Source organism: Narcine bancroftii, chromosome 3 (assembly GCF_036971445.1).
Source record: "Narcine bancroftii isolate sNarBan1 chromosome 3, sNarBan1.hap1, whole genome shotgun sequence".
In the NCBI taxonomy this organism is placed as follows: Eukaryota; Metazoa; Chordata; class Chondrichthyes; order Torpediniformes; family Narcinidae; genus Narcine; species Narcine bancroftii.
The window spans coordinates 95,559,524-95,574,633 of NC_091471.1; the positions used below are offsets into that span (position 1 = coordinate 95,559,524).

Here is a 15,110-nt window from a genome sequence, read left to right on the forward strand (position 1 = left end):
GGGGAATGATGTCAGTGCGCTTCATAAAGGGGAGTGATGTCAGCGCTTCATAAAGAGGAGTGATGTTAGTACACTTCATAAAAGGGAGTGATGTCAGCGCTTTATAAAGAGGAGTGATGTCAGTACACTTCATAAAAGGGAGTGACGTCAGCACGCTTCATAAAGAAGAGAGTTGTTAGCACACCCCATAAAATGGAGTGATGTCAGTATGCTTCATAAAGGGGAGTGATGTCAGCACTTCATAAAGGGGAGTGATGTCAGCATTTCATAAAGGGGAGTGATGTCAGTGCGCTTCATAAAGGGGAGTGATGTCAGACCTTCATAAAGGGGAGTGATGTCAGCATGCTTCATAAATGGGAGTGATGTCAGCATTTCATAAAGGGGAGTGATGTCAGCATTTCATAAAGGGGAGTGATGTCAGTGCGCTTCATAAAGGGGAGTGATGTCAGACCTTCATAAAGGGGAGTGATGTCAGCATGCTTCATAAAGGGGAGTGATGTCAGCACTTCATAAAGGGGAGTGATGTCAGCATTTCATAAAGGGGAGTGATGTCAGTGCGCTTCATAAAGGGGAGTGATGTCAGACCTTCATAAAGGGGAGTGATGTCAGCACTTCATAAAGGGGAGTGATGTCAGCATGCTTCATAAAGGGGAGTGATGTCAGACCTTCATAAAGGGGAGTGATGTCAGCATGCTTCATAAAGGGGAGTGATGTCAGCCCTTCATAAAGGGGAGTGATGTCAGCACTTCATAAAGGGGAGTGATGTCAGCATGCTTCATAAAGGGGAGTGATGTCAGTGCGCTTCATAAAGGGGAGTGATGTCAGCACTTCACAAAGGGAAGTGATGTCAGCACTTCATAAAGGGGAGTGATGTCAGTGCGCTTCATAAAGGGGAGTGATGTCAGCACTTCATAAAGGGAAGTGATGTCAGCACTTCATAAAGGGGAGTGATGTCAGCACTTCATAAAGGGGAGTGATGTCAGCACTTCATAAAGGGCAGTGATGTCAGCACTTCATAAAGGGCAGTGATATCAGCACATTTCAGAAAGGGGAGTGATGTCAGTACGTTTCATAAAGGGGAGTGACGTCAGCACTTCATAAAGGGGAAGAGCAAGGAGAGGCCTAAAGTTGAGTTTCTGGATTGGAGAAGAGCAAATTTCAAAGGAATAAGAAGGGATTTGGGGAGTATTGAGTGGGACAGGATATTTTCAGGTAAGGATGTTAATGAAAAATGGAGGATATTTAAAAAATAAATTTTGAGGGTACAGAGTAGTTATGTCCCCGTGTGGATCAAAGGAAAGGCTGGAAGTCATAGGGAGGCTTGATTTTCGAGGAATATTGGAAATTTGGTTAGGAGAAAAAGGGAGGTGTACAAGAGGTATAAAGAGCAGGGAGCTGAGAAGTTGAAGGAGGACTACAAGGAGTGTAGAAGGAATCTTAAGAAAAAAATTAGAAAGGCCAAAAAAAGGCATGAAGAGGCTTTGGCTGACAGAGTAAAAATAAATCCGAAGGGTTTCTATAAGTACATTAAAAGTAAAAGATTAGTGAGAGATAAAATTGGACCCCTTGTAGATAACGAGGGTAGGCTGAGTGAGAAGTCTGAGGAAATGGGGGAAATTTTGAATGATTTCTTTGCCTCGGTATTCACTAGGGAAAAAAATGTTGAACCAGTTGAAGTAAAGAAAAATAGTGGGGAGGTCATGAAGCATATAAGGATAACCGAGGAGGTAGTGATGGCTGTGTTAAAAAAGATAAAGGTGGATAAATCTCCCAGACCGGACAAAATATTCCCTAGGACACTCAGGGAGGCTAGTGGACAGTTAGTGGGGCCATTAACAGAGATATTTAGGATGTCACTGGCCACGGGGGTGGTACCAAAGGATTGGAGGGTGGCGCATGTGGTTTCTCTGTTTAAGGGTCCAAATGCAAACCTGGGAATTATAGGCCTGTAAGTCTGACGTCTGTGGTGGGCAAATTGATGGAAAGTGTTCTGAGGGATGCTATTTACAAATTTTTGGAGGTACAGGGATTGATAGGGAGTACTCAGCATGGTTTTGTTAGGGGTAGATCATGCTTGACAAACCTGATTGAGTTCTTCGAGGGGGTTACAAAAAAGGTTGGTGAAGGGAAAGCTGTGGATTTTGTCTATTTGGACTTTAGTAAAGCTTTTGACAAAGTTCCCCACAGGAGGTTAGGAGAAAAGGTGGAGGCATAAGGAGGTAGTGAAATGGATTCAGCAGTGGTTGGATGGGAGGTGTCAGAGAGTAGTGGTAGAAAATTGTTTGTCCAATTGGAGGCCGGTGACTAGTGGAGTTCCTCAGGGTTCGGTCCTGGGTCCACTATTATTTCTTATATATATATTAACGATCTGGATGTAGGGGTGGAGAATTGGATAAGCAAGTTTGCAGATGACACAAAGATTGGTGGTGTTGTGGACAGTGAGGTAGATTACCGTAGATTAAAAGGTGATTTAGGAAGGCTGGAGGTGTGGGCTGAGAAATGGCTGATGGAATTTAATACAGATAAATGTGAGGTGCTACATTTTGGAAAGGCAAATTTAAATAGGTCATATACATTGAATGGTAGACAATTGAGGAGTGCAGAGCAACAAAGGGATTTAGGATTTATGGTAAATAGTATCCTCAATGCTGATACTCAGGTAGATGGTGTGGTGAAGAAGGCATTTGGAATGTTGGCCTTCATAAATCGGAGTATTGAATTCAAGAGTAGGGAGGTTATGATGAAATTGTACAAGGCATTGGTGAGGCCAAATTTGGAGTACTGTGTACAGTTTTGGTCACCAAATTATAGGAAAGATATAAACAAAATAGAGAGAGTGCAGAGAAGGTTCACGAGAATGTTGACAGGATTTCAGGGTCTGAGTTACAGGGAAAGGTTGTGCAGACTGGGGCTTTTTTCTCTGGAGCATAGAAGATTGAGAGGGGACTTGATAGAGGTGTTTAAGATTTTAAAAGGGGCAGACAGAGTAAATGTGGATAGGCTTTTTCAATTAAGAAAGGGGGAGATTCAAACTAGAGGACATGGTTTAAGATTGAAGCGGGAAAATTATAAGGGGAACATGAGGGGAAATTTCTTTATGCAGAGGGTGGTGGGGATGTGGAATGAGCTTCCGGCAGACGTGGTCGAGGCGTGATCATTGGTTACATTTAAGGAAAGACTGGATCGTTACATGGATATGAGGGGACTGGAGGGGTATGGGCCGGGTTCTGGTCAATGGGACTAGGAGGGTGGGGATTTGCTATGGCATGGACTAGTAGGGCCAAACTGGCCTGTTCTGTGCTGTAAGTGGTTATATGGTTATATGGTTATAGAAGGTCCGTAAAAGCTGTACCGAAAGCTTGAACCTCTTAGTCCTCTAGTTGGGCTATTGTGAAAGCCCAGAGATCGAGCCATCCTGTAATTGAATTGACCTCTGTCCTGGAGAAGGCATCAGCTACAACATTCTCTCTACCTGACAAATACTGCACATCAGAGGTAAATTCAGAAATATAGGCCAGATGCCTCTGTTGACGCACTGTCCAGGGATCTGTAATCTTGGCAAGTGCAAACGTTAGAGGCTTATGGTCAGTAAACGCAGTAAGATGTCTGCCCTCGAGAAAATATCTGCAATTTTTGATGGCCAGATAAAGCACTAACAACTCCCAGTTGAAAATGCTGTACTTTATTTCGGGCGGGCATAGGTGACCGTTGAAAAATGCCAGCGGTTGCCAGAGACTGCTGATTTTCTGTTGGAGCACCACCCCCACGGCGATGTCCGATGCATCTGATGTGAGTGCAAGTGGGGCATGCATATGTGTGTGGGTCAATATGGTTACCTTTGACAGGCCTCTTTTGCTTTGTCAAATGGTTCTGTGGCCTTTGTAGTCCAGAGCAGTTTTTTAGGTTTGTTGGTGAGGATGTGGAACAAGGGCTTCATGATCCTGGCAGCTGCTGGGATGAACCTTTTATAAAAATTAACCATTCCCTGGAATTCTTGTAGCCCTTTAACTGTAGTGGCCTTTGGGAAGGCCCGAATGGCTGATACTTTGTCTGGAATTGGGGTTGCACCTGCATTCAAAACCCTGTATCTCAAAAAATCAATTATGTGTTTGCCAAATGCACACTTGGCAAAGTTGATAGAAAGTCAAAAATCCCGAAGCCTCTAGACAATTGTCGCAGGTGTTGTCTGTGCTCTTGTGTTGACTCGCTGGCCGCTAAGATGTATTGAGGTAGACATAAAGGATGGCATCCATTGGAACATCTGAGCTGTGTTCTTAAGGCTGAAAGGCATCCTCAGAAACTCAAATAGACCAATGGAGTAATAATGGCTGTTTTAGGGATGCCCTCCAGGTGGACAGGGATTTGGGGATAACCTTTTACTAAGTCTACCTTCAAGAAGATACATTTGCCATGGAGGTTGGCAGCAAAATCTTGAATGTGTGGTGTTAGATACATATAACCATATAACCACTTACAGCACAGAACAGGCCAGTTCGGCCCTACTAGTCCATGCCGTAGCAAATCCCCACTCTCCTAGTCCCACTGAGCAGCACCCGGTCCATACCCCTCCAGTCCCCTCCTATCCATGTAATGATCCAGTCTTTCCTTAAATGTAACCAATGATCCCGCCTCGACCACGTGTGCTGGAAGCTCATTCCACATCCCTACCACCCTCTGCATAAAGAAATTTCCCCTCATGTTCCCCTTATAATTTTCCCCCTTCAATCTTAAACCATTTCCTCTAGTTTGAATCTCCCCCCTTTCTTAATTGAAAAAGCCTATCCACATTTACTCTGTCTGTCCCTTTTAAAATCTTAAACACCTCTATCAAGTCCCCTCTCAATCATCTACGCTCCAGAGAAAAAAGCCCCAGTCTGCACAACCTTTCCCTGTAACTCAGACCCTGAAATCCTGTCAATCTGGCATATCCGGCATATTTGCGCCGTTGAGGTGATGGGAATCTCCACAAGATCCTACACCACTGGATGCTTTGGGCACCATATGGAGTGGCGATGCCCAAGGACCTTCGGATGATGCCTACCTCCTCTATAGCTTTGAACACTTTTTTGGCCTGTAGTAGCCAGTTCGGGGAAGTCTGTGTGCCTTGGAATGTAGGAGAGGGACAGTGTGGTTAAATGTAGGAGAGGGACAGTGCTGAACTCCATGATGTGGAGAGACGAAATGGAAATCTTGTGTAAGTAGTTCAGGAAACACTGCAAATAAGTTTGCAAAATCAACAGTTGTAGTGTTGCCAGCCGATGACCTGAAGAAAGTGGGCATGTGTGGAATGTGGTGGCGTAGACCAAATTCCACTCTTTCATGTCTTCCAACAAGTCATGTGCCCTCAGGAAGGTTTGCTTCCAAAATGCTGTCCTATGATCACTAGCGTGAAAGTCCAGCGGTAAGGAGTATCGCCTAATACAAGTTGTATTGACTTAGTACCAAAACTGCTAATTGTAATGCATTTGGCAGAGCACCAGTTGGCTTGAGGTTTGTAAGAGGATGACGGGAAGATACTGAGCTGAGCTCCTGTGTCGACTAGCAGCTTGCATCCATTGCGCTGAGCAGTGACATATAACAGGCCAGTCTGGTCGCCAACCACCGAGGCCATCAGTGGTGGTTAGTGTTGTTGTTTCCCTGGGACTCAACCACGTAACTGGAGTGTGCATTCCTGCCCCATTTTCTGTGGTAGAAACACCACTCACTGTTCTCCAATGGCTTTTTCTTCCTCAGTAGCTTGTGGAGTGCTGTAGAACTGGCAGCTGCATTGACTTGACTGTCCAAGGTGACCTGTTGAAACTTTTCCATGGGAGGCTACGGTACCCTGTGAAATCTGTCTGCCTCCCTCGCCACTTCTCTCGGCTTGGAGGTCAGCAGAAGAGAGCAACAGGACAATGTCACGAGAGAGCTGATCCAAGAAGGCTGCCTTGAACATTAAGCAGTTGAAATAGCTGTCTGCTAATGCAAGCATTTAATTCCTCAGTTCTGTGAGCCTTCTGCCCCCAAATCGTCGAGGTGGAGTAAGCGTCTGCCTCTTTCCAGGTCAGACCTGTCAAAAGTCGTGAGGAGGTGTGCCTTAAAAGCAGTGTGTTGATCCTCATCGGGCAGGTTGTTGATAAAATCATTTACCTTGGCAGCAGAATCTTCATCTAATGAGGTGACTACATGCCAGAATTTGGTGGCTTCATTTGTTCTATTCCTAATGTGGCCGTGGTCTGTGAGGCCAGAAGCTGGCCCGTTTCACAGCCACCGTGTGCAGGGCAGTAGTAACATCCATTCTGCAGACTTTGTCACTATGTTTCACTGTTGAGGCTCAAAAGCTGTTGAGCACCCATCCGGGTCACCAATTTAGTGGCACTAACTGCAGAGCTCAAGAAACAACAGCTACCAGAGAAGAGTCAACACCAACTGATTTTTATTTTAATCCATCGTGCGGCTCATAAAGGGGAGTGAAATCAGTGTGCTTCATAAAGGGGAGTGAAGTCAGCGCGCTTCATAAAGGGGAGTGATGTCAGTCAGCATGCTTCATAAAGGGGAGTGATGTCAGCGCGCTGCATAAAGGGGAGTGATGTCAGTGCTGCATAAAGGGGAGTGATGTCAGTGCTCCATAAAGGGGAGTGATGTCAGCATGCTTCATAAAGGGGAGTGATGTCAGCGCTCTTCATAAAGGAGAGTGATGTCAGCACTTCATAAAGGGGAGTGATGTCAGCGTGCTTCATAAACAGGAGTGATGTCAGTGCACTTCATAAAGGAGAGTGATGTCAGCGCACTTCATAAAGGGGAGTGATTTCAGTGCGACACATAAAGGGAAGTGATGTCAGTGCTCGAAAAAGCAGAGTGATGTCAGCATGCTTCATAAAGGGAAGTGATGTCAGCACTTCATAAAGGGGAGTGATGTCAGCACGCTTCATAAAGGAGAGTGATGTCAGCACGTTTCATAAAGGGCAGTGATGTCAGCACTTCATAAAGGGGAGTGATGTCAGAACACTTCATAAAGGGGAGTGATGTCAGTGCGCTTCATAAAGGGGAGTGATGTCAGTGCGCTTCATAAAGGGGAGTGATGTCAGTGCGCTTCATAAAGGGAAATGATATCGCGCTTCATAAAGGGGAGTGATGTCTGCACGCTTCATAAAGGGGAGTGATGTCAGAATGTTTCATAAAGGGGAGTGATGTCAGAACACTTCATAAAGGGGAGTGATGTCAGTGCGCTTCATAAAGGGGAGTGATGTCAGAACGTTTCATAAAGGGGAATGATGTCAGCACACTTCATAAAGGGGAGTGATGTCAGCACACTTCATAAAGGGGAGTGATGTCAGAACACTTAATAAAGGGGAGTGATGTCAGAACACTTCTTAAAGGGGAGTGATGTCAGTGCGCTTCATAAAGGGAAATGATATCGCGCTTCATAAAGGGGAGTGATGTCTGCACGCTTCATAAAGGGGAGTGATGTCAGAATGTTTCATAAAGGGGAGTGATGTCAGAACACTTCATAAAGGGAAGTGATGTCAGTGCGCTTCATAAAGGGGAGTGATGTCAGAACGTTTCATAAAGGGGAGTGATGTCAGTGCGCTTCATAAAGGGAAATGATATCGCGCTTCATAAAGGGGAGTGATGTCTGCACGCTTCATAAAGGGGAGTGATGTCAACGCGCTGCATAAAGGGGAGTGATGTCAGTGCTCCATTAAGTGGAGTGATGTCAGTGCTCCATAAAGTGGAGTGATGTCAGCATGCTTCATAAAGGGGAGTGATGTCAGTTCACTTCATAAAGCAGAGTGATGTCAGCGCGCTTCATAAAGGAGAGTGATGTCAGCGTGCTTCATAAACAGGAGTGATGTCAGTGCACTTCATAAAGGGGAGTGATGTCAGCGCACTTCATAAAGGGGAGTGATTTTAGTGCGCCACATAAAGGGAAGTGATGTCAGTGCTCCATAAAGCAGAGTGATGTCAGCATGCTTCATAAAGGGGAGTGATGTCAGCGCTCTTCATAAAGGGGAGTGATGTCAGCGCGCTTCATAAAGGAGAGTGATGTCAGCATGCTTCATAAAGGGGAGTGATGTCAGCGTACCTCATAAAGGGGAGTGATGTCAGAACACCATAAAGGGGAGTGATGTCAGCACACTTCATAAAGGGGAGTGATGTCAGAACACTTCATTAAGGGGAGTGATGTCAGCGCACTTCATAAAGGGGAGTGATTTTAGTGCGCCACATAAAGGGAAGTGATGTCAGTGCTCCATAAAGCAGAGTGATGTCAGCATGCTTCATAAAGGGGAGTGATGTCAGCGCGCTTCATAAAGGAGAGTGATGTCAGCATGCTTCATAAAGGGGAGTGATGTCAGCACACTTCATAAAGGGGAGTGATGTCAGAACACTTCATAAAGGGGAGTGATGTCAGTGCGCTTCATAAAGGGAAATGATATCATCACGCTTCATAAAGGGGAGTGATGTCTGCACGCTTCATAAAGGGGAGTGATGTCAGAACACTTCATAAAGGGGTGTGATGTCAGCATGCTTCATAAAGGGAAGTGATGTCAGCATGCTTCATAAAGGGGACTGATGTCAGCGTACCAAATAAAGGGGAATGAAGTTAGTGTGCTACAGAATCATTGTCTCTCTGGGAACATGCCAGCTGGGAAGTAACCCACATGGGTCTGCAAATGAGGGCTTCTCCTGGGCAAAGAAGGGGAGCCTGCACAAATTCTGTGCCGGCTGCTCGGTGCGGTGATTTTGCCTGTCCAGCTGTGCTGCTGCTCAGACCACCACCACATTTACTTTATAATTTAACCTGTATTACAGACCTGAACGTAAAATAATTAGTGATCAGTTTATTGTGCGATATTAAAGAGAAGAAATAAAAATAAGCAGTCAAAAACTAAAGAGATTGTAGAGTCAGAGAGGTAGAAAAGCTGATGGGAATATAATAAAAACTTGGAGATACCAGAAATTGAGATAAAAACACGAGGTTTAAAGTCAAGATGGCTTTGTGAGCTGAGGACATCACTACAAGTGTTGAGTTTGACTCAGCTAAGTAGAAGAAGTTGAGATACAGTTCAGACATCATTTCATGAAATGGCTCAACATGCCTTACAGTTGATCCTATGGAAAGAGAACTGTGACGTAAATTGTGTAGTGAGTAGGGAGTAGAGAATGGTAAGATATGGCTCCGTCATAAATGTATTGTCCGTAATGGTGGTTGAGTGAATCTGAATGAATACATTTCTGTTGAGGAGAGCTCATATGTTCTTAGACCTTAGCAGTGACTCTACATTAGGATTGCTTCATGCTGGTTTTTATCTTTCATTGAAGATAAGTAAGTTCCATGAGATAAATGATTGAGAAGTTTTGCAACATTTTAGTTGCTAGGCAATAGGCCCTTTATGCCAAGTCTCCGCCTGGAGGCCGGCTACAAGTACTGTAGTAAATATATAAACTTACCTTTCATGCAGCAGCCCTAACAGGGCATTCATGTTGAGCGGAGCCTCATAGCGCCCTCTGGAGCCGAGGAGGCGGGGCAACAGGTGCCTTAGTGCCACCTGCTGAATGATAAAAGATTGAACATTATATCATAGAAGGCCATTTACCCATCAGGTCTATGACTGTTCCCAGCAGAGATAAGCCATCATTCCTAATATATTAAAGTTTGAGGTAAAAACCCCTTCTTTCTCACATACCCTTTCATTCCCTTGCGAATTACTTGAACCAGGGCCCAGTGACCATTAACCTGCCAGGAGATCTTTGGGATGTAGATTAGGAAACGAGGCAGAAAAAAAAGCCACAGAGACATGGGGAAAATATGCAAACTCCACACAGACAGTGTGCAAGTTTAGGAACCAAAGCCATTCCCTGGAGTGTTTTAAAAATCCAACTCCTGCTTCTCAGGCTGACGATGCCACTGCAATGTCATCAGCCTGCCCCAGCCAGCCACTTGCAGTGGCGTTACGTTCATGCTAGGCAGCGGAGTGGAGCGCTCTGCTGCTGACCCTTCCGCCGAGAGTGATTGCAGCCAGTGCCTTGGAGCCGGTCATGGAAGTAAGGTTAGAGAATCTCCGCCTTTACAGTCAGGCGTTTTTATCTGCATGAAAGAGCCCTATGTTTATTAGGACAATCATTTGAATTACTTATTTTTGTGACACCTTTGTTACAGCCTCGGCAATGACCATTTTGCACAATAACTGAATTGAGATGGCTCATTGCTGCAGTTATGATCACTTTATCATTGTGGAAATGCTTTTCTAGTTTGCTGTTCTTTTGCCATTTAGAAGCCATCCATGTGCTACAGCTTTATTTTAATTTTTGAGATGGGAATTAACAGATCATAGGTTCACTCTGCTGCAACAATTGTAAGCCTCAAGGGCAGATGCTGTATTGCAGTCGTCTTTGATTTAAGTAGCTCTGGCAGCTTTTGGCATGATGCAAACACTTTTATTTTTTTACCATTTTCGACTTCATTTCCAAAAAGAATCCCAAGTTCCAATTCTCCAACTAATTGTATTTAACAATACCATCAAAATTTGAATCAAATAGAATTGTAAAATACTGCTTTTATGGCTGCCACTCAAATTCTGCCTTATTTTGAACAACTTTAACCATGATGGCAAAAACCTGGTTAATAATTTTGTAAACATTTTTATTTTGCACCTTTTTTTTACATGTCAGATTTTATTTAACACATTATATATAAAGTAGTATTGTAGAAATGTAATGGCAGCTTTTGATGTAAATTATTTTTAAAGCTGGAAAAATTAAAGATGCACCAAGAAATTCACCCCTAGTTAATAACTCGAACAGTACACATCTTTATACTCTTCTCTGAAATTCAGTTCCTCGGATTTCTTTTTTTTTTAACGTTATTTATTGAAAAATTTTTGGTAAACATACAGAATACATTTCACAACAAAAAAAAATTTAAAAACGAAAAGAACCCCCCCCCCGCCCACCCCTTCAGCCAGCTCTCTTAAGGAGAGCCAAAGAAATATATAAAGAAAAACTAAAAATAAAATAAATCAAGGTACATTTAAATGCATATATTCCAAATATAATGACAACTTATTAATAAAAAAAGAATAATTATCATGCAAAACATATGTAATTTTTTCCATAACAATACAAGCTTTCATTTCGTTATGCCATCACATTATATTAATCACTGTATTATCCTTCCATGTACTTGCTATACATTTTTGAGCTACAGACATCGCTAAGAATACAAATGCAATTTAGAATTTATCCAGCCCCAATCCCTTTAAAGGAATCACATAACCCAATGAAAAAAACAGATGGATCTAATGGTAACTTAAACTTATACAATTGTTTTCAAAATTAACTTAATTTCTTCCCAAAATGGTTGTACATACATACAAGACCAAATAGCATGTAAAAAAGTTCCAATACCCATACCAGATCTAAAAAAGGAATCTGAATTACTAGAGCCATAATTTTTTTCAATTTCTCAGGAGTTAAATACAACTGATGCAAAAAGTTATAATTAACCATTCCATACTGTACATTCATCAATCTAGTAACACTGTCATGACACATATCCGTCCAGTAGTCTTCAGGAAAAACAAAAGTCATTTTCCCATTTAAGCTTAGATTTCTTCCATTCCAACTTGTCCATGTTATCTTGTAATACTTGATACATAACAGAAATGTAGCCCTTTTTAGGCATAGAAGAAATCAAAGACTTGAACTCTGACAATACAGGTAAAATAATTTCTCTACCATACATTTTTTTTTACCAGCAACTGAAGTTGATAGTAAACAAATAAAGAAGCTTCAGCAATATCAAAATGCTCTTTCAATTGAGTAAAAGAAAGAAATTGACCTTCTACAAAACAATCCTGCAATATTTTTATACTCTTAAAGTCCCAATTCTTTAAATGACTATTAAATAATGAAAAAGGAATAAGCTGATTATTATATAATGATGCTAAAATAGATAATTTATCTTTTGATCCTATAATCTTATTTTTTTTGTCCATAACATCAATAGATGTTTTAATACCAGCACATTATACTCCCATAATAAATCTATATTCCACCGAAATATAAATTGATGTACTGCAGTTTCAGATATACATGCCATCTCAACTTTAGCCCAATTTGTAGGTCGATCCAAATCCATCAAACCACTAATAAATTTAAGTTGGGCTGCTTCATAATAATTCTGAAAATGAGGTAATTGTAACCCACCTAATGCGTACTTCCAAGTAAGCTTATTTAATGCTACTCTTGGTAATATACCTTTACATAAAAAATCCCTAGTAGCTTTATGTAAATCCTAGAAAAAAATCTTTGTAAGAAAACATGGTATTGATTGAAACAAATTCTGGATACGTGGAAAAATATTCATTGTAATACAATTAACCCAGCCAGTTAAAGTTAATGGAAGGTCTTTCCATTTAATTAAGTCTGCTTTTATCTTTTTCAACAATGGTACATAATTTAATTTATATAATGATTAATACTCAATATAACAATTAATTTTATCCTTCCATTTCAAATTAATAACATTTTTATAAACTCCTTCAACTATCGGTAAAATTTCACTTTTATCCCAATTAACTTTATACCCAGATAATGATCCATACTGTAATAAACATTCCTGTAAATGAGGCAAAGATTGTTCCAGATTTGTTAAATATATCAAAACATCATCTGCAAATAAATTAATCTTGTACTCTTCATCCAGAACTCTCATTCCTTGTATCTGCTCATTTTGCCGTATTAATTGAGCTATCGGCTCAATGACCAATACAAACAGGGCTGGTGACAATGGACAACCCTGTTGAGTAGAATGTGTTCATTTAAATGACGACAAAACTTGTCCATTTGTCACCACCCTAGCAGTCGGGTTTGTATATAAAGCTTTAACTCAGCCAATAAAAAAAGGGCCAAATTTAAAATTTCCAAGACCTTAAATAAAAAATTCCATTCAACCCTATCAAAAGCTTTCCCGCATCAAGTACAACCACCATTGGATGGTTGGGCTGCCGTCGGTATGCATTGATCAAACTAATTAATCGAAGAATGTTATCTGAAGCATATCTATTTTGAATAAAGCCTGTTTGATCTACATGTATCAATTTAGGTAAATATTTAGCAAGCTGATTTGCTAACAATTTAGCTGTTATTTTATAGTCCACATTCAATAAAGAAATAGGTCTATACGAAGACACCTTTAACGGATCTCTATCTTTCTTTGGAATTACAGTAATTAAAGCACTAGAACAAGATTCTGGTAACTCGTAATGTTCAGTCACTTGTTGTAATACCTCCCCAAACACCGAGGATAAATCTTCATAAGTTCCTCAGATTTCTGATTGTAGAGTTCGTCGAAAGAACCAAAGACTTGTTGATCCAAACCAAGGCTTTTATTAGCAAAAGACCGGAGCTCTTCACAGGTGGCCGACCAGTCCGGAATGATCCGACCTGGCTAGGGACACAACCCTTTAAGGCCCAAACAATAGGTGTGGCTTAGCTCTCAGCCAATCGCTGTAAGCACAGTCTAGATACAGTAACTATATACACTATGTACATTGGTGATAGATCTGTACTATCACACTGATACTACATTTACCAGAAATAAATTTCTAAGCAATTATCTATTCAAATGTAAATTGTTTTCCTTTTTCCTGTTAGTGATGATGTAAAAATGCAAGTACAAGAGAAAATAAGAAATTAGGAGTAGGAATAAACTACTTAGACCTTCAAGCCTGTCCTGCCATTGATTATGGTAATGGCTTATCTGCACCAGGCCTCAATGCTTCTTCTGTGTCACTTCCCCATAAGCCTCTAACATGGCATTGTTCAGGCCTCAGCCAATTCTGATTTACCCATTATTAGGTTTCCTTTCTCATCATCCAGGCAAACTATATTTAATATATATCCACCTGCTTTTGCTTCATATATTTCTAAAAACTTTTATCATTTGTTTTATATTTTGAGCTAATTTACTTTCATAATTTTTATATCCTTTCTTTATTAATTTCTTAATAGTTTATTTGTGGCGGACTGCAATTGCGGAGATCGGGCCAGCCCATCGCGCGGCAGTGAACGCAGACAAAGATTGCTGAAGCAACTCCCAGGACAACGAACCAGCGGGGGTAGAACCTGGGGCAGCATCAGACCAACAGCCCTAAAATGGTGTTGGTCAAGCTGCTCAGCTAACTCAGCAGAAACAGACTGGGGAAGAAGGACATTCAAATGCATGGATGTTCCCGCCCGCTATTGTTATTCATATGGATGAGTCAGTCAATCAGCAAAAATAGCGGGAACTTGAACTGTATAAAAACAGCCTTTCCAGCCCTAATAAAGCGAGTGAGCTGCCACACTGTGTTTGTGTTTCTTTGTAGCAGTCAGCTGCAATTGGTGACCCCCATGGTTTAGAAGGAATCTAAACCTAGTGATGGAGAACAAAGCAGCAGTCAGCGCAGTCGACCTGAAGCTCCCGAACTTCTGGACATTTCAACCTGGTGTGTGGTTCGACCAGGTAGCAGCTCAGTTCCAGATTCGGGGCATCACAGCAGAGATCACCCGGTACTACCATGTGATCAGCGCCCTGGATCCGCAGACTGCAGACATAGTGGCCAACTTTATCCACAGGCCACCATTGGAAGGCACTTATAATGCCTTCAAAGAGCTATTAACTGAGACGTTCGGACTCTTGTGGCGAGAGCGAGGAGCACATTTGCTCCACCTGGATGGGCTTGGAGACAGATACCCATTGGCACTCATCAACGAGATACTGGCCCTCCTGGGAGACGAGCAGCTTGGCATCATGTTTGAGCAGACGTTCCTGGAACAGATGCCTGAAGACATCCAACCTCTCCTGGCGGATGTGGATTTTACCATTCCCCGGAAAGTCGCAGCTCGGGCAGACATTCTGTGGAAACAGAAACAGAAGTGCTCGGCTACCGTGGGGGTTGTAAATAAATCCCACCATCACACTGCAGTGGAACAACCACTCCTCGGAGAAGATTTCCTGTGAGCCCACAGCCTCCTAGTGGACCTTAAGGGTAAGCGACTCATCTACACCGAGACCTACCAGACCATCACACTGAGGGGTGCTAGGTTTCTGGCAATGCACCTGAACTCTGTCCACAGCTCCAAGG

The 15,110-nt window shown here is 42.2% G+C and overlaps 1 long non-coding RNA gene across 1 annotated transcript; it reads left to right on the forward strand.

Annotated features, from left to right (window-relative positions):
• Positions 1–1,110: 1,110 nt before the first annotated feature.
• LOC138756171 (uncharacterized) lies at positions 1,111–14,327 on the forward strand. Its single transcript, XR_011352824.1, has 2 exons — positions 1,111–1,212; positions 13,996–14,327. It is a non-coding gene; the product is annotated as an uncharacterized lncRNA (long non-coding RNA).
• The last annotated feature ends 783 nt before the right edge of the window (positions 14,328–15,110 follow it).